The sequence below is a fragment of the Manis pentadactyla genome, chromosome 17 (genome assembly GCF_030020395.1).
Source record: "Manis pentadactyla isolate mManPen7 chromosome 17, mManPen7.hap1, whole genome shotgun sequence".
In the NCBI taxonomy this organism is placed as follows: domain Eukaryota; kingdom Metazoa; phylum Chordata; class Mammalia; order Pholidota; family Manidae; genus Manis; species Manis pentadactyla.
In genome coordinates this window covers 17,359,177-17,385,939 of record NC_080035.1, presented here as the reverse complement: position 1 = coordinate 17,385,939, position 26,763 = coordinate 17,359,177, and positions in this window count along the sequence as shown.

Genomic DNA, 26,763 nt, shown 5'->3' with positions numbered 1-26,763 from the left:
CCTAGGAATTGAGGGGAGAGTTGATTTGTTCTGGTTGGCTTTTGAGGAATGGCAGCTCACTTCTTCTCACCCTTGGATGTGTGCAACTCACCCCTCTGCCTCGACTGCTGAAGTATCGCCACAAAATAATGTCCCCCCAGTGACCAGCTCTAAACATTCGGTGTTCTCAAGCATCGCAAGTCCCCTTCAGTACTGTGTGGTCACTAGTCCACGCCCAGCCAGGCTCCATACCTCACCTGTGAGACACAGGAATCCCTTGAGAGCTCCCTTCTCCACGCCAGGGCCATATACAGTAGGGATTTGCAACGACTTCTCCCTTAGGCCCCCCGCCTGGCTGCCAGAGCTATCCTACAGCGAAGACTGGGTGTTGGTCGAAGGGAGTGTCCTTGGCTTTCTTCTCACCCAAGTTCTATAGGCAGAAAGCTGGACACAGGTCTGAAAAATATCCAGCGTCTCCTTGGACCCCATTGGAGGTTTCATTTTAGAATGGGAAAAAATGAAGTACTTTATTTTTCAGATACTAACAACAAAGGCATTCTAAGAGTTATGCAATTATATTTCTGTTTCTAATCAAATACAAATACAAAATGAATGGTGATAATTTCTGAATAAAGACAACATGAAACTTAAAAAAGTTATCAAAATAGTAAAAAGTCACATAAACTATGCAGGATTTTAGTATACGTTGATGTGTATAATTTGATATGTTTTCAAGGAATTTAAACTCTGCTATAGAAAATTATACATGTGTGCAAATGTATCCACAAAAAATATGCATATAGTACCACTTTAGGATAAAATGCCGTGTTGCCTGCTGAATGGTCATTTAGGACCACATAGGTCCAACATATAGGACTATTATGATAGTAAACAAAGAAACTGATTAAATTCAATAAAACTAAAACTCCACCACTGAGATGTAACCAATTAAAATATACTACAGTACATGCAAGGAAAAAAATGCAATCACAAAATTGACATTTTAATCAGAGGCAAATTTTTCTTTGGTTTGCAAACAATATAAAGCATTAAGCCACAAGTAAACAAAAACAGATGTCAAGTAGGCTTTGTTTAGTTGTGGGCATTTATGCATGCCCACATATATATGTGTGAATTTTAGATATGTGTATAAAATTATTGGATATTTTATACGTAAGCATGGTCTCAACCATATTACTTGAATGTGCCCCTATCCCTAGCATTTCTCTCTTCCTGGGTCCCTTACTCCCTCCAACTTTCTTTCTTCTCAATAACCCATGTTAATTATCTTCCCTTTCCTCATCTTATGAAATATCTAGTTTCTGTGTCTAGGTTTATTTATTCAACTCAAAAGTAAGGTTGTGGATAAACTGGCACCGATATGGGTAAATGACCTGGAAGTCTTAGAGATGTGAGGAGAAGTTGAGGTGCTGGGGAAAACATGATCAGCAGCAGCTCTGCAATCATTCTCTCAGTGTGAGGGGTTGCCTGTCCTAGGGAGAGAAAAATTAAGTCATCTGGTCAAACCTCCTGTAAACACACTAATGACACACCTCTTGGCCAACACACTAATTTTTATTATCAGAGACTCTTGATCTGTAGAAAGTTTTTAGCAGGATGTATCTGATTTGTCTAGGATTGCTCATGGTAAACTAATCTAGAATATGAGGATTTATAGAGCATAGTTCCCTAGAAAAAGTCAAGCTATGTTACATATAAAAAAAAAGTCAAGCTGTGCTACATGCTAATTATGTGTAAGCTATGTGACTGAGTATAAAACGAAGATGTGTCAGGAATGAAACAACTTATGTATGTAATCCAGCCATATGCAATACTTAGAAACCTAATATATTTATCTAGACAGCATATATTGTAATGCGGCAATAAAAGACCCACTGAAATGTATTGATGGTCTCAAATCTTCCTTATGTCACACGTGGCTAATAGTTACTAATTTCTTCAAAGTGATTAGTAAAGGTTGGACTACGTAAAATCTCTGATTCATGTGCGTCTGACATCACAATTTTACTCTTTCTGTGTTCTCAGATACATAACTCAACTTTCACTTCTGAAATGTAGAAGCAAGTACACAGTTAGATCTTTGTGCAGATAACATGGTTTAAAAAAGTCATTAGTGTTGATTTAGTGAATATTTGATTACTTTTAGGGAATAAAGAAGCTTATAATATTTTGCAAAAGTTGAAAATCAGTGTGTTTGCTAAGCATCTATTATAAAGTGATCATGCTACTCAGGATTGCTTTTTGGGTCCCCCCTACCCCAGATTTTATTTAAAGAAACATCAACCTACTGAAAGTTAAAAGGATAGTCAATGAACACACATACACCCTTCACCTGGATCCACTGTTATCATTTGCCATGTCTATTTTATTTCTCTACATACATACATACTTTATTTTGGTGATACACTGTAAAAGTAAAAGTTTCATATTTTGTGATGATTGATCCCTAAATATTTCAGCATATATTTCCCAAAACCATTGTTTTATACACCCACACTATAATTTTATATTCAAGGGAATGAACACTTATTTAATTATATTACCTAAGTCTATATTCAAATGTTCCCAAATTTCCCTGTAATATCTTTATAGCTGTTCTTAGTTTCTAGTAGTGAATTTTTGAGGACATTTTCATGCATAGAAGACAGATGCCTAATTCAAAGTAAAATATAAAAAAGAAGTGTATTGTCTCACCTAGCTGAGGAGATAGAGATAGATCTCAGGACAGCTCCAAGTGCTCAGTGTCCTCAAGCACCTCTCTTTCTCTTGTTGCTCTCTCCTCCTTCCTGTTCATCTTTCCATTTTCCTCTTTTCCTCTGTTCATGTCATCCTCAGGTAGGATCTCTCCATGTTGTGCAAATATAACTTATATCATTCTTACAGTTTGGAGTTCAAAAGAAAAGACTGCTTCTCATCTGAGAACCCAACAATCAATCTCATGGCTTTATTTTCACTGACCACATCTAATTTTGGGTCATGGGCTCTGCGTACAGTATCTCATACTAAGTGTGCTAATAAAGGTCTATTCATAGTCCCAAAATAAAAATATTCAATTAGATGTTTCTTTTCAATCCAAAGTATCTACTTTCATGTATAAAATACTTACTTCTTCTCTCCATTCAAACAAAATATAGCTATATAATTATCAGTTATTTGGATTGGGAATTGTTTTTTATATTAAGTGACTGAAAGTCTCCAGAAGAGGCTCTCCTGGGGGTTAAAGGGTAAAATGTTGTGTATTACTTCAAATCTACTTTTGAACACATACTAGTCCCAGCAATTCTACTAAGCATCAGAATAAAGGTGGCCCTTACTTTCAGTAAGCCTGCAATAGAAAATTGCCTCAGTTGTGATGCTTCTCCTCATTTATGGGTCCAAGAGCTTCTGCTTCCGGTTGACCTCACCTGTATCTCATTTCCTGTCAATGCTTTCCATGTTCTTGGCGCCTATTTTGCTTTGATTTTTGTATGCTATGTATCTTCATGGTTCCTGGCTGGCTGCCTAAATCCGGATCCTATCACCTTCCTGACTCAAGTTCTTCATGTCTGTACACTGCTTTGCTTCCCTAAACCCAGTAAGTTTTTGACTCATTGGCATGAAGACATTTGTGTGATGTGCGAGGAAAAGCTTAAAGCAGAACCAACAAAATAAATATCTTTTTGATACCTCCACAAAAATAACAGCAAATCAACAATATTATAATGTTCCTAAATAAGAATTATGGAATCTCATCTATGTTAGCCAATTGATTCTAGATATGTGGTGCTTCTGCCCAAATCTTACCTTAACTCATTATTTTAAAAACTATCACTTTTAAAGTTTTTAATTGCTACAAGTAACATTATTTTGCACATTTTCACATTATGTCTTAATGTCCAACTCTATCAGTGTCATTGGAAGAAATCATCAAATAAAATTCATTAAGCGGTTAAAATTAATAAAAATGTTAAAGGCACATCCATTAATATTGGCAAATTGCTCTCCCAAAGATGAACTTTTACTCTCACCAGTAGCACATGAAAATGTCTTTTACCCAATCCTTTATTATCTGTTATCACTTGTTTCAAGTCCTTGCAGACTTGAAAGGCAAAAATATATTAATTAGTTTCAATTTACAATTATGTGATTAATAGTGACAGTGACAATTTTATGCTTCAATAAAAAAAAGAAAACAACAGTAGCAGTGAACATTCATAAATATATTGAATATATTTTGGGATTTCTACCTACATCAAGTATTTATTGTTACTTTTGCCTGAAGTGCATATTAGGATGTTCCTGCTAATTTTACCAGTTTGTGCCTATATGGATAACATATAAATACTAATCTACTACCAAACATATATATATATTTTTATTTTGGTATCATTAATATTCAATCACATGAGCAACATTGTGGTTTCTAGACTCCCCCCATTATAAAGTCCCCACCACATACCCCATTACAGTCACTGTCCATCAGCATAGTAAGATGCTATAGAGTCACTACTTGTATTCACTGTGTTATACTGCCTTCCCCATGCCCCCCCCACATTGTGTGTGCTAATCTAATGCCCCTTATTCCCCTTCTCCCTTTGGGAACTGTTAGTCCATTCTTGGGTTCTGTGAGTCTGCTGCTGTTTTGTTCCTTCAGTTTTTGCTTTGTTCTTATGCTCCACAGATGAGTGAAATCATTTGGTACTTGTCTTTCTCTACCTGGCTTATTTCAGTGAGCATAATACCCTCTAGCTCCATCTATTTTGTTGCAAATGGTAGGATTTATTTTCTTCTTATGGCTGAATAATATTCCATTGTGTATATGTACCACATCTTCTTTATCCATTCATCTACTGATGGACACTTAGGTTGCTTCCATTTCTTGGCTATTGTAAATAGTGCTGTGATGAACATATGGGTGCATATGTCTTTTTGAAAGTGGGATCCTGCATTCTTAGGGTAAATTCCTAGGAGTGGAAACTTTGGGTCAAATGATATTTCTATTTTTAATTTTTTGAGGAACCTCTATACTGCTTTCCACAGTGGTTGAACTAGTTTACATTCCCACCAGCAGTGTAGGAGGGTTCCCCTTTCTCCACAACCTCGCCAGCATTTGTTGTTCCTAGTCTTTTCTATGTTGGCCATCCTAACTGGTGTAAGGTGATAATCTCATTGTGGTTTTAATTTGCATTTCCCTGATAATTAGTGATGTGGAGCATCTTTTCATGTGCCTTTTGGCCATCTGAATTTTTTCCTTGGAGAAGTGTCTGTTCAGATCCTCCACCCATTTTTTAATAGGGTGATTTGCTTTTTGGGTCTTGAGACCTACCTAACATATTTTTGATAAATATTTTTCTCTTTTGTTTTGTCAGCTTTTAAATATGTATCATTTTGTTTAAAATTTTTTTGTTTTAAAAATAAACAAATTTACTGATAGTTAGGTTCATGTCTAATTCATCTTTGTATGATGATAGGCTACTCATAGGAAGCATACTGATATTTTTGCATCAACAAACACATATGCATGTATAAGTATAAATATTTCAGCAAATAATGGAAATAATCTTGTTATGTGCTAAAAAAAATGGTTGCATTTACCATAACCACAGCTAAGAAGAACCCAATGCTTCAGGATGGCAGATGTATATTACCTCTCCTTTTAATTTAGTACTGAATCGTCTCATTTGCATTTGTCCAAAGTGAAGGAAAAATGTCTATTTAATGTAGATATATCATTTTGAAAAAGTTCACTCTTATTATAGCATGGAGTTGTGATTGGCTTAACATTTCATTCATAAGCATTTTCAATTATTTTCATTGTATCTTTAGCCATTAAAACCTCTTTTACTACAATTGCCCCTAATAATTTTAAATTTCACAGTATTACCTACATAAGTGGCAGGGTAATACCAAATAAGTGGATAAACCACTTGTGGTTGTTTTATTCCTGCCAGTTCAGCCATGAAGTCCTAGAAACAGAGATATCACCACTGGGAGTGCTGAACAACTACCTTGTGATTTCTGAACACCCATCTTACCATTTTCCCATGCACCTTTTAGACCTAGTGGAATATGTAATGTATAATAAAGGAGGCAGGTAAATAAAGAGCATTTATTTTCCTTAAAATTGAAGAAAATTCTCATTGTAATCCTGAATTACTTTTTATCAGCTTCTATTCTATTTAGCTTCCTGGCAGGTAGACACCTGCAAATTTAATTCACATCCAATACTATTCATCACTTCTCTCTCTGTACTAAAAGGAAGAGGAGGCTGAGTTTGAAAAGAGAATACTGGTAAATCTCATACTTTGGACAAGGTTTCTGCTGAGCAGCTGAGCTCTGGGAAGGTAAAAGCTATGAAGTGCGTAGTTCATTCAAAATGTGGAGGATCTTCTCTGGAGCACGGCAATCTCAATGGCTGAAAACATCATCAGTCTTGGGAAAACAGATTGTTCTCTGGGCCAAATTGACATATTATCCCTACTGCACATTATGGAAATAGAAGATATCTATAGCTATAATCATATCTTTGAAAGTGAAAAAAAAGAACTATTTTTCATATGTAAACACAGGCTTTGGAGTAATGCCACAGAACAATTTCTCAAGCAGTCTTTGTAGACAGCCTGTGGAAATCCATCCAGTAATAACTAATGTCTTTAGAAACCCAAATTTGCATCAAAGGAGACATTTGTTTACTATAAGCTCTCCTCATGATACACTCTTAGCTGTCACCATCTTGGTTGTCAAAGATTCTTTGAAGTGCCGAGTGTTAACAGCTAGAAACTTTCAGGCTTTGGAAATTCCCTATAGTGTTTCCTGTCTACTATGTTCCCTCTGAAAGATAAAAGGACCAATTCACATAAGGAGCTCAGATATTACAGATGTTAAAGCGTGTATTTAGCTTGTAACTTTTATTCCACAATTAATATCTAATAATAAGGAAGGCTTTAGTATTCACATAAACAGAATGCACATGAAAAAATGGAAACTGTATTAGGAAGAAAATTTCAAGTATTCTTGTCTTTCGAAGAAAAGTGAAACATAAATGGAAAACATAGACAAGACCATCACAGACAAGAAATGGAGCTTAATTTTGATTTGGAGTGAAATTTTAAAAATCTTAAAAATAGTATGCATTTAAAAAACAGAAAGTTAGAGCTCAAAATTACTTTCACTCATTAAAATGCAATCAAAATTTTGGTAGCTTTTATTGGAATGTCACTCAGGAAATGTCACCTCTAAAACTATATAAGATCACTAAATGGGTTTCTGCACAGATTTTAGGTACATGCTCAAGTTCATTTCCAAACACAGATTTTGGCTTCACAATAACTGACAGGAAATGTGGCTTTCATGGTTTCCTGTAGGTTGTTCAAACTGTAAACTGTTCCAGGAGTTACCATATGTGTTGGCATCTCTCTCTAATCCAGTTCTGAAGGACAAATCGAATCTAATGTAGAAACCTCTGAATAAGGGAATTTGTAGTGTCTCATAAATGTAAAATAAAAATAAAACAAATAAATTCAACAGAGTTTACTGTAGCCTCCAAAGCCAGAGAGAGAGGGAGGAGGGAGAGAAAGAAAAGCAAGAGAAACAGAGTCTTAAATTCATGTTTCCTGGAAACTGTGGAAATAGAAGGGGTTGGAAAAAACAGTAAACATCATAATTCAGTAATCCATCAGCAGCAACCAGTTGCAACTATGCTTTGTCTTCCTATGTGCTGCACTCTTTTACCTGTGTATTTGAGAGTAGCTAACATGAACCTTAGTTTTCCTGTATTGACAAAGTCAGTAACTATAGAGACCAAGCCATCTCTGAAATAAAAGAATTTGCTGAGCCGTTACAGATGCCTCCAGAAAAAGGACTGAGTCCTGGGACAGGAAGTTTCTGCTTCACCAGCAGCTGGGCCAGTTAACAGAAACAACTTCACTTCTGAAATTCACACTGGCTACAGATAAGGAAGGTGGGCTAATGTGAATTGGGACAGGTGGTGAGTCCACGGAAGTTGGGGATAGGTGGTGAGTCCGAAGAGGAGGCTCATGGACCAGCTGTTGGTAATGGTCAGACACCAGTCATGCTCAAGGGGAATGCAGTGGTTCTGGGACCCTCCAAATGATAGTGGACATGACTTCATCCAGGAACGTGGAGTTTCTGTTCACCTACGGTCCACAGCTCTTGACTGATTGACTTCCCTTGTCTCTCTTCCTCATTCTCTGGCCTTTTGTAACAATTTGGGACATGTCAGAAATTTTCTTTATTAATATCAATAATCATGTGTCCCCATGTGGAACTCCAGCTCAAGGAATATTAAGCATAATCAATTTTATGTTTTATCTATGGAACTTTAAAAAAAAGATACTTCTCTAAAATAATTTCAAAATCTCTAAAGAGTAATAAATTTCAGAGTAATAAAGTTAAGAATTCATATTGTATACTGATGGAACCATATTAAAATACAGAATAAAGTCTAAATGTAAATCAGTAAGATAGCATTAGGCACTCAAATATAGGTGAGATAACTGACCAATGCTAATTAACATCCACTTCACTACAATTCTCCTTAAATAAATAATGCTACAGTGTTGATAATCTAAGGAAGGTGGATTAAAAGGCAGAGTGAGTCATTAATTAAGCTTGACAGGAATGTAAAACACAAGGGAACCACCAAGACACTCTAACAGCTAATCAACTGTTAAATTCCCAATTTCTGTGTGATGTAAAGTGCCATGCTTGCCCTCCCTTTCTCCTTGCTCTACTTCTTCGACTTTGAGTCACTGCTTCTCCACCTCCTTGGCCAAGAAAATAAAACAGCAAATTTATAATTTTAAAATTGGATCAGTATAAAGGTTTTTCCATTACAGAAACACCAACACTGTAAATTCATAGAAGCCATATACAGCATAAGGCTTAATGAGACAATGGAATTTCCAGTCTTCGAAATAGAAAAAATTCACTGCCACTTTTGTTTCCACTATCATCATCTTCATTACTTTGATCATTCTTATTCATTTTTAGGAGATCTATGCAAAAAACTATAATCAATTTATCAGAATTTGACCAAATGAATACAACTTAAGAATATGGGCTTTGAAAACCACAGATCTGCATCTTCATTCAAATCCGGGCATTTTTAATTTAACAGCTTTACATTTATGAGCTTCATTTTGTCATGTTTAGAAGAGAAAACTACCCACTATCAGTCTTGATTTAAAGTTTCTGCAAGTAATATATTTAAGCACACTTTGGCAGGCTGTATTATTTTTACTAGTATTGACTGCTTCCATGGTGGGATTCACTTCCCCTCCTCGATGACGAAAGACTGATGCCATAGACTGGCTTCTGCCTGTGGTAGCTGAGCATAAGTGATGTGCATCATGTTGGGCAGAAGTTTTGAGAGAAGCATGTGGTTTTCCATTACACCTCTTTGTTCTCTTCACAACATTGATAATACTTCAGACAGAGGCGGTCCATCAGCTGAACACCAGACTGAAGGCGAGGCAGAGGAGAATTTCAGCCAACTTATGGTGCCTATATGGCATCAGCAAGGAGTACTTCGATTTTGGAAGACTGAGACTTTAGAGTTGTTCTTGTGCCATAAATTGGCAATCCTGAAAGACAGAAGCTCTTAGCACAGCACTGGTACATAGTAAACATGGTAACTTTGATTCTTAATAGTAAGGAACTTCAATAATCAGAATATTTTCTCCTCTGATATTTCATGAGGATATGAACCGAAAATAAAAAGATATTGTCCAGATTACAGAAACCTGTTAAAATCAACACAAGTTAATTCTAGAGTGTGACAAAGATTCTTTGCTTGACCAAATTTTAGTCAACCCTTTCCCTAACAACTCATTCTTGGACTTTCTTATAGAATCCAGTTTTAAGCAATAATCCTGCTAAGTCAGTTTAGGGAGAATTCTCCATCCTTGATATCTGATCAAACTCTTATCTCTGCTCTCCACAGGTGATACCTAAAGACCTTGGTCTGCCTTCTGCAAGAATTCTGTTAGGTTGGTTTGACCAGAATGCCCCAGAACTCATGTCTCTTCTTAATAATTTTCCATTCACTAATGCCCACTACACATCAACAGCCAGCCTATTTGCTACAGGGCTATACTTTCCCCATTTGTTTTGGTTGTATTTGAAATTGAGCCCAGTCCTGTTCTGGAAACTCTCTTCTCTTATTGTAATACTTTTTAAAAAATGAAATCTATCTTTACTGCTTTAACTTGTATCTGGTTCCAATTTTCTTTAACAGGTAATATATGGAGTTCAGCACAGATTAATCCTAATGCCAGGGAGCAGATTTTGTAGCTAAGCAGGATTTATCATTCGATTTCAAATCCTTCACCTAGTTAATTTTAGTAGTAGGGAAACTGACACCCCAAGAGCTGAGGAATTTTACTAATATCACTGTGTTATTCAAAAATATCTAGAATCTAGGTCAAAGTATTCTTAGGTGCAAAGTGTTAGCACTGACCCACAGCTAAAATATAACACTGCCCATATATTTGATGCTAAAGTGAATGGGGAGGGGCATCAAATGCTATGTATTTATAAATCATTAAGAAAAGGATAATTTTTTAAATATCTACTTTCTAAGGTTGAGGAGCAAGAAACACATTTTAGAAAGACATAGTTAATATGTATGCATTTTTGTATCCATGTTACCTTTTTTCAATATGGTTCATAAAATATGGCATAACATATAGCTAGATAACATCATATGTAAGGAAATTGGGATAAAAAAATAAATAGAGTAGGTGTTTTATTTTTCTTTGTAGAAAAAACCTCAGTGAAGTCTTATGGCCAGTGTTAGGTTCTGGGCCTCACTGGAAAGACATGACCACTGATGAAGGTTTGAGGTACAGATGCAGGAACTTACTACAGAATTATTTTCTCACTAAAAATAAAAAGAGAAGCCAGAAAAATATTCACAAATATATATAAATCGTTGATCTACTGTTAACAGAAAACTGAGGAAACAGCAAAGACTAGAGAGTTTAAAATTCAATTACAAAAGAAAATCGGAGAGGTGGGATGATGATCTACAATAAATTTTATGGGGCATGTATGTGGATTACATGCCTCCCCAAAGGCTAAAAATCAGATGGCATGAGAATGAGCATGTGCTTAGGGATAAAGAAACCAGCAAAGTTGCAGTGACAAAATTGAAGACTTGAGGAGCCTCAAGCACAGTATTGGCTGATTCTGATTCTGTCATGAGAATGTTTTGCCTGTCTCTACTCAACATTTTATCTAAGGTATTTGTCCAAATGTCTAAGGACAGCTTATAAGAACAGGAGGTATGGCTACTTATGCACTTTATCGCTAATATATTTTGTACATTTTGCAGAATTCAGTCTATGATTGACTTTCATTGTAATATATCACCTAGTAATTGAGTTTATAGATGAGGGGAATGGAAAGTCATGATAGCTGCTATAATATAAAAATCTCCAAATTTCAGTGGTTTTATTTATAACCAAGGGCAATGGATTTTCCATCTTCAGTATGTGGTTTCTGAGGCTGCCATGGATACTAACATCAGAGAAGAAAACCTAGACTTAGAAGTAGAATAAATCAATTTGGTCCATATTCCATTGACCCCTAGATTCACCTGTTTCATCAGTGTCGGGGTCAGTAGTTTGCCCTGTGTTCTCCCTTCTCTTACTGATCCAAGAAGAGTTGTTGATTTTTCAGCCTGTTCAGCTTTTGGAGCAGCCACTGCGAAGCTCTACGTATGGATCCCCAAACTGGAAGTCAAGAATCACATTAAAGTTTTTTTGCTGCAGGACTGAGTCTTTTTGGGCCCGTAGCTCAGATATTTCATACTTATAACTTACTTTTTGGAGACTGAAATTATTCATTACTGGAATTTCCCACTTTTCAAGTATCTAATTTTCAAGTATCATTTTTCAAAGTATTTTGCTAAATTCCACCATCATCAATCAACATTGACTTTCTGATTTTCAATCTATTCCACTGGAGTTGTAGGCTCAGTAGAGTTGTGGTCTGACTCCCAAAAATGTAATCTTGGTCAGTTTTGCCAAATATTTTGCCACAGAAAATATGGGATAGTTTTTGGAAATAGCAATATCCCAATTAGAATGCCTATTTCATAAAGTTAAGGTAACTATAGCTATGAAACGAATATGCCATAAAATTTCAGTGTTTGTCACACTAATTTATATTTCTTCATATGAGTAAGTTTTTCAGGTGGTAAGGGTTAGGAAGAAGTGCAATGCTCAATACAGTCATTCAAGACCCTTTATGGCAGAAAATGTGCCGTCTTCAATGTGTAGCTCTCAAAGTCACTCTGAATTTCAATATTCAGCTAAAGTAAGAAGAGAGAGGATAAGTAGCCACATTTGGATTCAGGCTTAGAAGAAGCATTCTTCATTTCTGCCCCCAATTTATTGTCCCAAATGAACTGATATGGCCCTAGAAGATAAAAGAAGACAGGAATTGTACACAACACAACTCTCCACTATGGAAAGGGAGCACAAATCTTTGTTCTACCACAAGATATTTCTCCCCAACTTCTGCTTATCTCTTACTGCCACAGGTTACTGGTATTAGCCAAAACACCTTGATAATTCTTCATCAGCTAAATAAGATAAAATGAAGGGTAAGCTAAGTGCTTTAAGTGAATGCTGTGTGGTCTTGTTTGGTGAGCCTGACAAATGGCAAGAAACAGTTGCCTCAATGTTTTCTATGTCATAAAACAAGGGAAACATAAGAACAGCAATGATCACACAGCATATAAGATTAAAAAAACCCACATTGCTTAGAAGTACAAGGTTTTCTAAATCTAAGTTCAAGATGAAATTTTACTATAAGACTTCACAGAAAAGGCTCAGGAACCTCACTGTATTTTGTATGGTGTCCTTCAGTGTGAGTGTACTGTAAAAAATTAATTTAAAAACATTGAAAAATGGAGTATTAGAAAGGTTTCCTGCTGATATTTTGTCTTTGTTTAAAGGAAAACATTCAATCACGTAGAGCTGGAATGTAGACCTTTCAGGGGTCCTCCATCCATTTTAGTTTTTCAACTAAATGTTATCAGTGTCAGTAAATGTGAGGTGATCACTACAAGAAAAAACTGAGTTACAGATAGCCCAGCTACTCTTAAATTGGGGTACATCTGGCTTAAAAGATAGCTGAGGACAGAAAGGATTACCATTTCCTTTTATAGGTTGAAGATTCTAAAGCAGACAATTTTTGAATGGAAAATCTTTCTGCTTCTGCATGAAGTTAAGATGAAGTTAAGCCAAATAAATGCCATCATTCAAAGAATTATCTTCCAAAATTTGCTACTGTTATGTGCCCATGGACAGAAGAATAGGTAAATGAGGACCCGATGGTCTCTTCTAGGGAGCTTGGCTTTTAAATTATTAGGTTGAAAAAAATCTCAAATTATGTGTTATCAAGGACCTATAGAACACTCTTATCAATGCTGAGTTCTGACAGGTTTAGTCCATTGATTTTTCTCAGCCATTGAATCATAGATATGCAAAATATTTGAAAACAGCAAGAGTTTTGAAATATATATGAATTGAGCTGTAAATTCTTTCACAGTCCAAATAAAAGTCTTTTAATAATGTTGAAATTGTTTGAAAAATAATAGTCCTTTATGACTCTAGAGCTAAATTTCTCCAAAGTGTTTTTCATTTTGTCAATTAAATATCAGAGAACATGTTTCAAAGTCCTGCCATTGTCTATTTACTCTCTGTCTATAATTATATATTATCTATTTGGTTATTGGTAGATGGTGACAAAAATCACATCATTGTTCTCTACGATAATGTACACAAGTTTTACCACATTAAACAAGCAAGTGAAGCAATAAGCAAAATGGCAACAAGCCCCTGGGTAGAAGGAAAGTGTAAATTTGGGGGACAGGTGGAAACACAATCCCTGATCTGCATTTTGGGAAGAATTACTTGATTCAACCTGAGGCTCTTCATCCTGATTCTGACTATTCTGGAAGATCTTAGGTGTAGGGCAAGACTGTCAAAGTCTATATTCAATGCTTAGAGATTAGCCTATTACTGATTCTTGTACAGTGAGTCAAAGAACACAAAAATGTCACTAAGAGCTGTCGATGGCCTTATGCTATTCCTAATAGATTTCTCCAGTAGGTGACATGGAGAATAAAAAGGGTCAATAGCTGACAACTGGCCAAACTCAGTAAAATCTGTTGTTAGAATGCTGGCCTGAGAAGTCTTTGCAAATTTTCAAGAAAGAAAGAACTAGGTATAGATTATAAACATTTCATTTTGCATTCATTCATTCAGCAAAAATATTGAGTTGAGTCCTAACAATATCCATGCAATGTGATAAGACCTGGGGTATATCAGTGTCGAATTATCTCTTACACAGGCAACTGAAATAAACATGTAGCTGGCTTCTGTTTCTACACTCTAAATGTTTGTTTTCCATATGGAAGCTAAAGTAGTCTTTCAAAAAGTAAATAGTTTTTACCATTCCCATCCAAAAAAAACCTTCCAAGACTAAAATACAAATTTCTAGCCATGCCTTCATAGACCTTACATGATCTGACCCTTTTTACTTCTCTGCCTTCATCTCAGATCATTCTTACTGACTCAATCTGTTCTACTGACACTGACCTTGCAGTTCTCAGGATTTTCCAAATATATTCTCTTGCCAAGGTCTTTGCAAATGTTGTTCCCATGCATGGAGCACTCCTGCTACATATCCTTGCACAGTTCATTCCCACATCTCATTCTGATTTTTGCTGATGATGTCATTGGTCTAGTGATCCTTCCCCCATCCTCCTAGTCAGTCTTTATCCCTATACCCTATTTTATTTTTTCAAAGCACTTACCACTAACTGAGAATACACACACACACACACACACACACACACACACACACACACACACACACATATGTATATATATATAACATTTCTTTATTTCTGTCTCTTATCTAGAATTTACACTCTTTGAGGGTAGGAACATTATCAGCTTTGTTCATTGAAAGATCTGTGATTCTTACAACCCTGCCTAAAACTCAGTAGAAGATCCTTTTGTTGAATGATTGAATGAATGGATAAATGAAAATACAAAATTAAATGTCTAGCAGTGGTGAATAGAAAGTAAATAAATGATAATATAAATAGATAAATAATTATTATATATTACAAATAAACAAGAAAGTTAAGAATCTATAATGGAGGGGTTATGATTTATATTAATAAAGGAAGATTTTTCATAAAGGGTGCTGAGGAGGAGATATTTAAACAGTAACCTGAAGACTGAGTGTGAATTGTTCAACAAGAGTGGAAAGAGCATGTCAGGGAGGTGTACAAGTCTATGCAGAAGCTGAGTCTGGGAAAAGGCTTGTTGGAAGAAGTTTTTTAATGAATAGGCTAATGATTTGTGGGAATATTAGGTTGTCAGTGAAAAGTAAAGTTAAACTGAAACTCACTGAATTTTCAAAATAACAATTAACAAGAAAAGGTGTTGCTTTTCAGCAACAAGAAGGCAGGGGGACAAGCAGGACCAGCCTGTTATCCCCGGGGCTGAGTGAGAGGGCAAGTGTAGGTGGCTTGGACACCCTCCCCTGAGATCTGGGGAAAAACAAAACCACACCAAGCTGGGAGATGTGTCAGCCTCAAGGGCACAGCAAAACTCAGCTTTATTCCATCAGAGGCTTAGTTATATTGGGGAAGATAAGGAAGTAACAGAAACCAATGGGAATTGATTATCTCATTTGTCACTAGGGTCTTTAAGCAGTTTTCGGGTTAGGTGGGGAGGCGGAGTTAGGGCCAAGAGCGTGCGCGCGGGAAGCTGGTTAGGCCACAAACGCGGAAGTAATGAGGGAGGATGGAAACCTCCAGTCTGCGGCCGTCACAGGCCTAAAAGAGGCAAAAGGTCCCAACAATTCCCCCTTTTTGTTTTATAAATGCTCTGGGATGTCCCGGCAGGCAAGGCCCCTGTCTTAGGTTGTCCCCCTCTGGGAATCTTACCCGTCACTGGGTACCTTGCAGCTCTTCAGTTGTCCCAAGCTTACTCATCCTCTGTGGCCTGTCTTAGGTTGTCTCCACCTTGGAAATCTTACCTGTCATGGGCACGCAGGGAGATAGTTAGGGGGAATTAATGGACACGGCCTCATCATAAGGTTCACAGTGATCATAGGGGTCACTGGCTTCTGTGGCAACTCTCTGGTAATGTACCTGCAAGCACATCAACTGAATTGATTCAGTTCTTTTTTGCACAAACTGGATAATCTTGTTAATAATGCACAGCCCAAAAGTGATAAGTAGGAGCAAAAGAAGGATAGGACCAAAGAAGGGCAGAATATAGGGCAACCACCCATGTAACCCAGTCCAAAGAAAATTGGCTTATAATTCTTTTTGGCGTCTCTCGAGGTCTTCTTGAAGTTGCTTGACCTTATTTTGGACTATGCTGGAGCGGTTCTTATAAAAGCAGCACTCTTCCTGTAAAAAGAGACATAAGCCTCCCTTTTCAGCTGTGAGGAGATCAAGCCCCCTACGGTTCTGTAGGACTACTGCCATGAGGGAATCTAATTGTGCTTGAAGGTCAAGAATTGTGCTGGCTACAGCTTGTATATCATCGATCATCTGTTGAGAAAGGGCTTTATAATAATGCAGAGAGGTCCCCCATCCTGCTGCCCCAGTGGCAGTTCCAGGGGCCACCTTAAGACCTATAAGCAGGGGGATAACTTGGATGGCCCTTTTCAATCTACCTCCAATGTGGTCTAAAGCAGGAATAGGGAGGCTCTGATTATTAGGGACCACTCCAATGTCAGGGAAAATGACAGCTGGAGCACAAAGCCCCGTCCAACCTGTTGAGAGAAAACCAAATGCGTTTTCCCCACAAATGAAGACTGTTCCATTAGGGGGACAGAGAAAGATATTGTTCACAGTAATATTTTGTTGGCAAAAAGAATAGTGGATTCGACCTACATCTATCCTACTAGTATTATCAAAATGGGGGTCAGCTTTGAAGCATGGGCCTTTAGGGGAAAGAGGGTCTATATAGACTCTAGAACTTGGGGGTAACAGCTGGCACTGGGGCTCGGTCCGTGACAGGTTAACAAGAAGAACATTGTCTTGTAATGGTCCCGGCTTCAGGCACAGCCAGCAATCCTTCGCTAAATCAGGATTGGTTCTATTGAGTAAGGTAAAAGCAGTCTGTATGATTGATTGTGTTTCAGGATCAAGAAGCAATTCTCCCCTGATCTCCAGGAGGCTAAGAGGGTGGATATATTTTTGGGACCAGCCAACACTTGTGAGTGAGAATTCTTCCAGGGCATCCATTTTCTGTCCCTTTCATGAGTGTGGCTGCCCGTTGCCCATTAGGGCAGATTTTGATAGAAGTGTAACAGGTTTTGGTGGGAGGGGTTTGGGTGAAAGAGCAAGCCATGCAGGGGTCTCTGATGGTCTTTCGTAGTATGGCTCTTGCTTGACCGGGATCTCCAAATCCTGTCTTAGCTAATGGGAGATTCATCGCTATTAGCAGGAAGACCAGTATCATTGGGTTCACTGTGGACTTTGCAAGAGAGAGAGAAGAGAGAGATCCTCAGGAGGCGAGGGGCCTTCTGGGTCATCATTGACATTAGTGAACTCCCCCTCCTTAAGGGGGTAATACTTGAGATCCCAGATCGGCCTTTTTTCATTGGTCGGAAAGACACAGCCGAATCCCCTTCCAGCTGTAATGAGGGGGTCTGGGCCTCTCCATTCTCCAGTAAGGGGGTCCTTACATCGGGCTCTAATTGTCCGATAAGTAATGGTTGTTGTCCAGTGCTTTTGGAAGGGTGAGAAGTGTTGCCTTTGGCAAAATTTAAAATATTTAGAGTAAATAATGCCATCTTTAGTTGATCATGGGGGGGGAGTGTTCCCCCTTTCTGTTTCATTATTTGACATTTGAGGGTATGATTGTGTTTTTCCACGATTGCTTGTCCTTTAGGGTTATGAGGAATTCCAGTGGTATGGGAAATTTGCCATTTACTCAAGAATTCAGTGAAAGATTTATTAATAAAGCAGGGACCATTATCGGTTTTGATTTGATCTGGCAGGCCAAGAACGGCGAAGAACTGGAGAAAATGGCTTATGGCATGTTTAGATTTTTCTCCCATATGGGCTGTAGCCCAACAAGCATGGGAGAAGGTATCAACTGTTAGAAATATGTATTTAAGCTTCCCAAAAGGGGCAAAATGTGTGACATCAGTCTGCCAAAGGTTATTGGGCCTCAGGCCTCGAGGGTTCACTCCGCCCTTTTGAAGCGGAGGAACTTGTAGAAAAGGCTGGCATGACTTACACATCCTAATGATCTTTTTTAAGTCTCTGATGGGAACCTGAGGGAACCGATGGTGTAGTTCTCTCCAATTAGCATGTGTAAGTTGATGAAAAGAGGTGGCCTCCTGTACTGTGTAGGCTGAAGCTAGTTGGTCGGCAAGAGCATTGCCTCTTGACAAAAAGCTTCGCAAATCTTGATGTCCCCTTAGATGTTGTACAAAAAGGGGAACTAGTCTCTGTTTTAACAAATTGTGGGCTTGAATCATCAAAGGAGTCATGGGATTATCATCAAGTCTGATGTATGCGCCCACAAGGTTGGGCAGTAGATTGACAACATAAAGGCTATCTGAAAACAGATTAAGAGGGCCTTGGATCTCAGATAGAGCTAAAACAACAGCATAAAGCTCTTTAAACTGGTTGGAGCCTTGTACCTCATGAAAGAGGGTTACGGCCAGAGGGCACTCACTTGTGCCTGGGGGGAACATTACCATAGAGGCTCCCCATTTACCCCCGTCAGTAAAAACAGAGGGGAAAGAGGGGGTCTGCCTCAGTGAGGGACATTTTAGGCGGCTGCCACGCCAATTGGCTAAAGGAACTCATCCACTTATAGGGACCATAGTGACAGTCTACTATCCCCAGAAAGCCCTCCATGGCCATTGCCAATCTGGAATTATTTCTCTGTAGCCACGAGAAATCATTGACCCAAAAAGGGATGATCAAAGAGTAGGGTTCACACCCAAAAAAACGGACAGAAAGATCTCATCCCTTGACAATGCAGTCGGCCATTTGATCCACTATAGAGTACACTCAGGGTGCCCCTCCCACAGATAGATGTATCCAATGTACGGGATCCCCTTTCTGAGCCAAAAGGGCAGTGAGGAGGGTCTCTCCCTCCATAATATAGAGGACTAGCGGCAAGTTTGGATCATATCTTTTTAAGGCAGCGTTATCAATGGCATGTTGAACTTTTGTTAATGTATCTCTATGTATAGGGTTTAAAGTCACTGTTGAAGCTAGATCAAGGCCTTTTAATAGGTCAAAAAGAGGGATAAGATCAGCTGTGGTTATAGGAATCCAGGGCCTCATCCAATTGATTTCTCCCAGCAATTTCTGGAGCTGTGGTAGCGTATATGCGTCCTGAATACATAACTGGGGCTTAACAGGGGAGACAACATCTAATGTCAAAGTAGTCCCCAAAATTTTAAAAGGAGCTACTTGTTGAACTTTATCTGGGGCAATTTGAAAGTTGTACTTTTTGAGCAGGGAAAGGCACCTTTTAAAGAGGTCGTCTAATTTGAGGGAACAAGTGGCCCCCAAGATAATATCATCCATATATATGTAAAAGAGTATGTCAGATTCCTCTCAGCTTGTTGCTGGCATTCCTCTTATACAAAGCACAGCACTTAATATAAAGGGGGCCAGGGAGAACCGCCTGGACAAGAGCCCTCCAATCTGTGGTGGTGCATGGATGGTGAGCAAATCCCTGGAGGATGGTCTCAGTCCAAGGATCATTGGGGCCGTCCTCATGAATGGCCTTCTTTAATTCCTTAAGGTCACCTGGCTCCCAAGGGTACCAGGGGGCAGGGTGGTTACCTCCGGGATTAACATTGACCGGAAAAAGCTGACATGGCCCTGGGTTAGGTTGTGGGTGGAACAATGGATTTCTTGGGGTTGGCAGCCAATGGGAGAGCATGAGTCCTTATATGGGAGAGGAGCCGAAACCCCTGCTCGTTGGTATGGAGGAGGGAGGGCTGATGATTATTTGAGAGAGTTAGAAGAGGAACTAGTACCAGGAAGTGGTGGGTACAAAGGAGCTGTGGATTTGGGAGGCCAGGGGGTGGCATCAAAAGGGTCGAGGGTGCCATTGCCACGATTCTCCTCTGGCTCTTTATGGCTTTCTTGTCCTGCTGGCATGGACTCAGCCTGAGGAAGGCGATCAGAATCTCCCCGGGTAGGGGCTCCTGACCTGGTGGTTTCCTTGTCTATTAAGTTCTTGGCAACTGGCTTCAAAGGCCGAGGAGGGAAGCAACTCTTAAGGGCTGCTAAAGTGGGGAAGGTCCCCAGAGGGGGGATACCACCCCAATTAACTTGGGCTTTGCGTACAAGTTGCTCCACCCTGTCTCAAGTTTCCCAGTCAAACAAATTACTTGCAGGCAGCCACAGGGCGACCTTAACTAAGGTCTCCCAGGTTTTGATAGCTTGACTGTCAGAGAGCTCTAGGCCTCTATTTCGGAGGAGGACCCTAAGGGATTCAAGAGAGGGATCAGGCTTGGAAGAAGAATGTCCCATATTTTATGGGATTGCACTTACCTGTAGTCCTATTAGCTCGTCAGTGAAGTTCCTCGCTCCTCACACGGGGCACCAGTTGTTGCTCTTCAGCAACAAGAAGGTGGGGGGACAAGTAGGACCAGCCTGTTATCCCCAGGGCTGAGCGAGAGGGCAAGTGTAGGTGGCTTGGACACCCTCCCCTGAGATCTGGGGAAAAACAAAACCACACCAAGCCGGGAGATGTGTCAGCCTCAAGGGTGCAGCAAAACTCACCTTTATTCCATCAGAGGCTTAGTTATATAGGGGAAGATAAGGAAGTAACAGAAACCAATGGGAATTGATTATCTCATCTGTCACTAGGGTCTTTAGGCAGGTTTCAGGTTAGGTGGGGAGGTGGAGTTAGGGCCAAGAGCACGCACGCGGGATGCTAGTTAGGCCACAAATGCAGAAGTAACAAGGGAGGATGGAAACCTCCAGTCTGCGGCTGTCACAGGCCTAAAAAAGGCAAAAGGTCCCAAAAAAAAGGAAATTTAGTATCACATTCTATCAAAACATAATGGATTCCATGTATATATTTGCTGATGAGTTAAAGGGCTTAAACTACAATTACTTGTGACTTAATCCTGAATAGAGTTTTACCTTTTTTAAAAGAAAGTTCATTGCCTAAATACATATATAATATTTGCATGTATTTTACTAATTGCTAAAGTAATATATGACCATTATAAAATTTTTAGAAATGTTAGAAGAGCATGAAGAATGTGTATTTACTATAATTCATAGTCAATTTATGCTCTATCATTGTTGAGTTGAGTTGACATTTTGGTATATATATTCTATTCTCTTTTATGAACTTGTCTCAAATATCTACTGATATAATTATCCAAAGCATAAATATGCAAATAAATATATTAAAAATTATTTATTATTTCTATATTTTGAAACATAATTTTTATTTTTTAATATATTGCAAAAATTTCAAAAATATTTTTGAAGTAAAATTTAATGACATAATCTATCATATTGATTAATACATCATAACTTTAATTTCTGCTTAAAGACTTCTTTATTACTATATTTTTTATGTCAAGTATAAGAAAAGTATTTTTGAATACATTATTTAAATTTGTAATGAACTCTGTGCACATATCTGATGATATTTCAAGGTTAAATACTCAGAAATGGAACCATTGAAACTAAATATGAGAGCACATAAAAATTTTCATGCAGGTTTTCTCCTACACATTATGTTTTCATAGTAAGTAGATATAAGTTGATTAAGTGATATACTTATTATTTTGCATAGTTCTTAGAGTACAAACATGGCTTATATCTAGTAACTATAAAGAAATAACATTGTTGAAGAAAACCATTGACCCGCCAAAAAGTACTTTTTATTATAAAAATTTGGTGTAAGGCCTGTTAAGATCTTAAGAATGGATATTAACTGTGCTGCCAATGATAACACTGGTGATGATAGGAAAAGGCAGATTTGAATAAACAGAAAATTTTTTTAAACTCTGTATTTGCACAGTAATGGTTAGATTCATAGCATGAAGCATATAAATATAAAAAGTACATTTATTGTTGAAATTCCTGGAAGAGAAATAACTGTGCTTGTTATATGGTATTATAAAAAGTAATAGTTTCATTGGAGAGAAAGTGGTTAGGAACTAAAAATTCCAAAATTCTAAATTTCTTACCCTCTTCTTACCCATTTGCTTTTTTTACAACAGAGTTTTTGATAAAAGGAAATTTCTTAGAAAAATAAGTTTGTGTTATAAAAGAGCACTGTACTTATTCCCAAACTGGACTTTCTAATTAAGGGAACTAAATTACACTCTTACTAGCAATACTGAGATGGGCAATTTATAAGCTTTCTTTGATGATTCAAATAATAACATTTTGAAAATATTAATTAATGAAAATATGTCAGTGATCTAATTTTCATTTCTTTGCTGAGGTCCAGTTTTTTCCCTTTTATGTATTTCCCATTGTTGCCTATACTTTTGTAAATAAATTGTCCTATTCATAAAAATTATCCATATTTTTTTCAGTTGTTGATTTTTAAAATAAATCATTTTATCTACTTCTATTATTTAGACAGGAGAAAAAATAAGAAAAAGCAGGTAACTAATTATAAGTTATTGGTAAATATATGGAAGCACTCAATGTAAACAGTATAGATAAAAACACAATTAACATATATGATTGACTTTATATTATAATTTGTTAGATGATAAACATATATTCTTAGCAATATTATGCACAATAATGTTATTATGTGCATGCATATTTGTTTAATAGATGTTCAAACATGATTAAAAATGCATAATCTAACAATTACAATGACATTGAATATGCAACTGATCTTTCTCAATAGCTTTGGTATTATAGATTCCATTAACAACTCATCCTTTTTTGCATTTGTATTTCTTTGCATGAAAACCAAGAAGAAAGAATGTTTTTCTCTTTTCAATGGAGGATTTCTCTGTTCTTCCTAATGGCTCTACATCAATGACCACAGCTATTTTTTCTCATTAATTGTACACTCAGTATACAGTAACATAAATAAAATTATATGTTCATTAGCTGTTAGATCATGTATATTTTTCCCAGTTTTCAAGAGCAAGCCCAGTTTCCAACTACTAACATTCTTTGGAGCCACAGTATCTTGTTAATGTAGCATAGTTGATAAATTTCTCATTCAAGTCAGTACCTCATGTAGATTTAACAATCCCTGGAAAAAAATACACAGCTTCTACTGCAATACTGAACTGTAGTATAAAATCTAGTAGTTGTAATGTGTTTGAAAATACTTTATACAGTCTTTTTATTTTTTATAAAATAAAAACAAACTTTGATAAAATTATTTTCTGAGGATGACAAGAAATGCACATATGTTTCAGACTTACAGAGAGATTCAAAATTGTGTCCAAGCTAGAGGTATAATCATATTATGCTGGAAGATTATATTCTTTTCACACTATATTTGTGTTTAGAAAACAACAATTTAAAATATAGATACAAGGGAGAATTTGAAAGGAAAAAGAGTTCTAGAAGGTTGTGATGGAAGGAGAAAAGACATCCTATATTTCTCAGGATAAGGTATTGGGAGGGTCAATGATTTAGCTCACATAATACGTAACACGTTGAAATAGCTTTCTGACCCACCAGGTCCCCACCAGACTCTGATTTGAAGGTAGGTTTGAAACTCACTGAATGGCAATAAGATAACCAGAAGCTGGCGTGCTTTTTATTTAAAACATAGAAAGAATAAAACAAACAAATGAAACAAAATGAAGCTCACAAAATCACATTCTGGAAAAGAAAGATATACAAAACTAAATTTATGAAGGATATAGCACAACGTTCTCTTTTGGAGCACTGTTCATCTCTACCCTGAATGCTGTAATTGACTCAGCCTAATCTCCATTTCTATTTGCTCACCTCTCCACATCCTTCTGCCTTGAGAGACAGAAATGACTTTTTGAACTCTTGTACAAGCTTCTCTTGTTTGACTGGGATTTTTTTGACACCGCTGATGAGATTACTGTGTAAAGAAATAAATTTTATTGAGGTATAACTGACAGGCATTAAACTGCACATATTTAGAGTATATATAGGTTGAAATATGTCTCTCTATCCATGAAGCTATCAGCAAAACTAAGAGAGTGAATATTTCCATCACACCAGAAGTTTCCTCTTACCACCTTTAAAATGTATTTTCCCACCTCTCAGCCACTCCTAAAGCAACCACTTATATGCTTTCTGTCTCTATAAATGTGGTGTCATTTTGTATAATTTTATATAAATGAAATTGTACAGTATCAGTTCTTTGTGTGTGTGTACTTATTTCCCTCAACATAATTTATTTAGATTCACCTATGCAGTAGTATGTATCTACATTCCTTCCATTGCAGAGTGGTAATCCATTGTACAGATAAAACACAATTTGTTTATACCTTTACCTATTGTTGGGCATTTTAGTTGTTTCTAAGTTTTGCGCTACTACAAATAAAGGCATTTATTTCCAGCTTCACTGAGGTATAACTGACACATAAAACTGAAAGATATTTAAAGTATACATATATATATATATATATATATATATATGTTTCACCAAAGGAAATGAGAACACAGTATCAAAAAGATGTCTGTACTCCATGTTCATTGCAGCATTACTCACAGTAGCTAAGAAAGACATGGAACCTAAGTGAAGATGAATAGATAAAGAAGATGTGAGATAGACAGACATATATAGCATACATTATTCAACTATAAGAGAAAAGGAAAATCTACCATTTGTGACATGAACAGACTTTGAGGGCATGCGTCATGCTAAGTGAAATAAGCCAGATAGAGAAAGACAAATACTGAATGTTTGCACTTAAAACTAAGTCAAACTTATAGAAAGAGAGAACAAATGAAGCTTCTCTGAACCTCATGACTAAGTCTTTGTATGGACATAAGGAATACAGAATGATAAGATCATGGAGTAGTTGCATGTAAACTTTTCAGGCAACTGCCACAGGAGTGAGAAGTTTGTAAGTTTTATTTTCTCTATGTTCTTTCCAACACAATGCACGGTTAGTGTATTTGATTTTAGCCATTCAAAAAGTTGTGTGTTAGAATTGTATTGTGGATTTAATTGTTATACTTAAAATCGCTTGCGATGCTACATATTGTTTCATGTGCTTCATTGCTCTCTACATACAGTCATTGGTGAAGTGTCTATTCAAATCTTTTGTTCATTTTTTTTTTTTTTAACTGAAGGGTAGTTGACACACAGTATTACATTACATTAGTTTCAGGTGCACAACACAGTGATTCAACATTTATATACATGATAATTCTAGGTACCAGCTATCACCATACCAAGTTGTTACAATATTTTGACTATATTCCTTATGCTATACATTACATCCCGGATACTTATTTATTTTACAATTGGAAGTCTGTTTATATATATATATATATTTTTTTTTTGTGAGGGCATCTCTCATATTTATTGATCAAATAGTTGTTAACAACAATAAATTTCTGTATAGGGGGGTCAATACTCAATGCACAATCATTAATCCACCCCAAGCCTAATTTTCGTCAGTCTCCAATCTTCTGATGCATAACGAACAAGTTCTTACATGGTGAATAAGTTACATGGTGAACAGTACAAGGGCAGTCATCACAGAAACTTTCGGTTTTGCTCATGCATTATGAACTATAAACAGTCAGTTCAAATATGAATATTCATTTGATTTTTAAACTTGATTTATATGTGGATACCACATTTCTCTATTATTATTATTTTAAAAAAAATGCTGAAGTGGTAGGTAGATACAAGATAAAGGTAGAAAACATAGTTTAGTGTTGTAAGAGAGCAAATGTAGATGATCAGGTGTGTGCCTGTAGACTATGTGTTAATCCAAGCTAGACGAGGGCAATAAACATCCATGTATGCAGAAGATTTCTCTCAGAACAGGGGGGGGGAGGTTCTAAGCCTCACCTCTGCTGCTCCCCATTTTCTCACCTGATGGCTTCCTGCGACTGTGCCTGTCTTAGGTTGTTCCTCCCTTGAGGAATCTTACCCATCTCTGGCTAACCAGTCATCTTCCGGGACCATACAGGGAAATGTTAAGTTGGTAAGTGAGAGAGAAGCCTTATTGTTTGAAAAGGTTAGCTTTTTACTTCTTTGCATATTTATGCCCTGTGGCTTCTATGCCCAGCATTTTTCTTGAGGTGTCTTTACCACTTGGAAGAATTATGATACTCGGTAAATTCGACATGTGGCACGAGTTCTATTTAAAGGTTGTGATTAGGTAGGAAGAAGAAAAGCTATAGAAGTAGCAGGTGGAAGAAAACCTGGGAAGATTGATTATTTCTTTGACATAACTTCTTGTAGAGTAACTTCAGCATGGATAGGTTTTAAACTACTAATTATATTGTGCACACACATTAACATAATAGGAATATAGTTACATAACCAAAGCATACCTGTAATTACCAGCCATCTCCAGGGAAACCAAGAAAACCAGTTAGGCACCTTAGGCATTTGTGAAAACTTATCTATGATATGGGGGATATTGTCCAACTGAACTTTGAACAGTCTGAGAGAATTCAGATAAATTAGAACAACCCATTCCTGGGAACTATTCAGATCCCATATGTTCTTTTAACAGTAGATAGTCTGTAGTTGTAAGATTTTGGAGCGCTACAACTTGCACTTC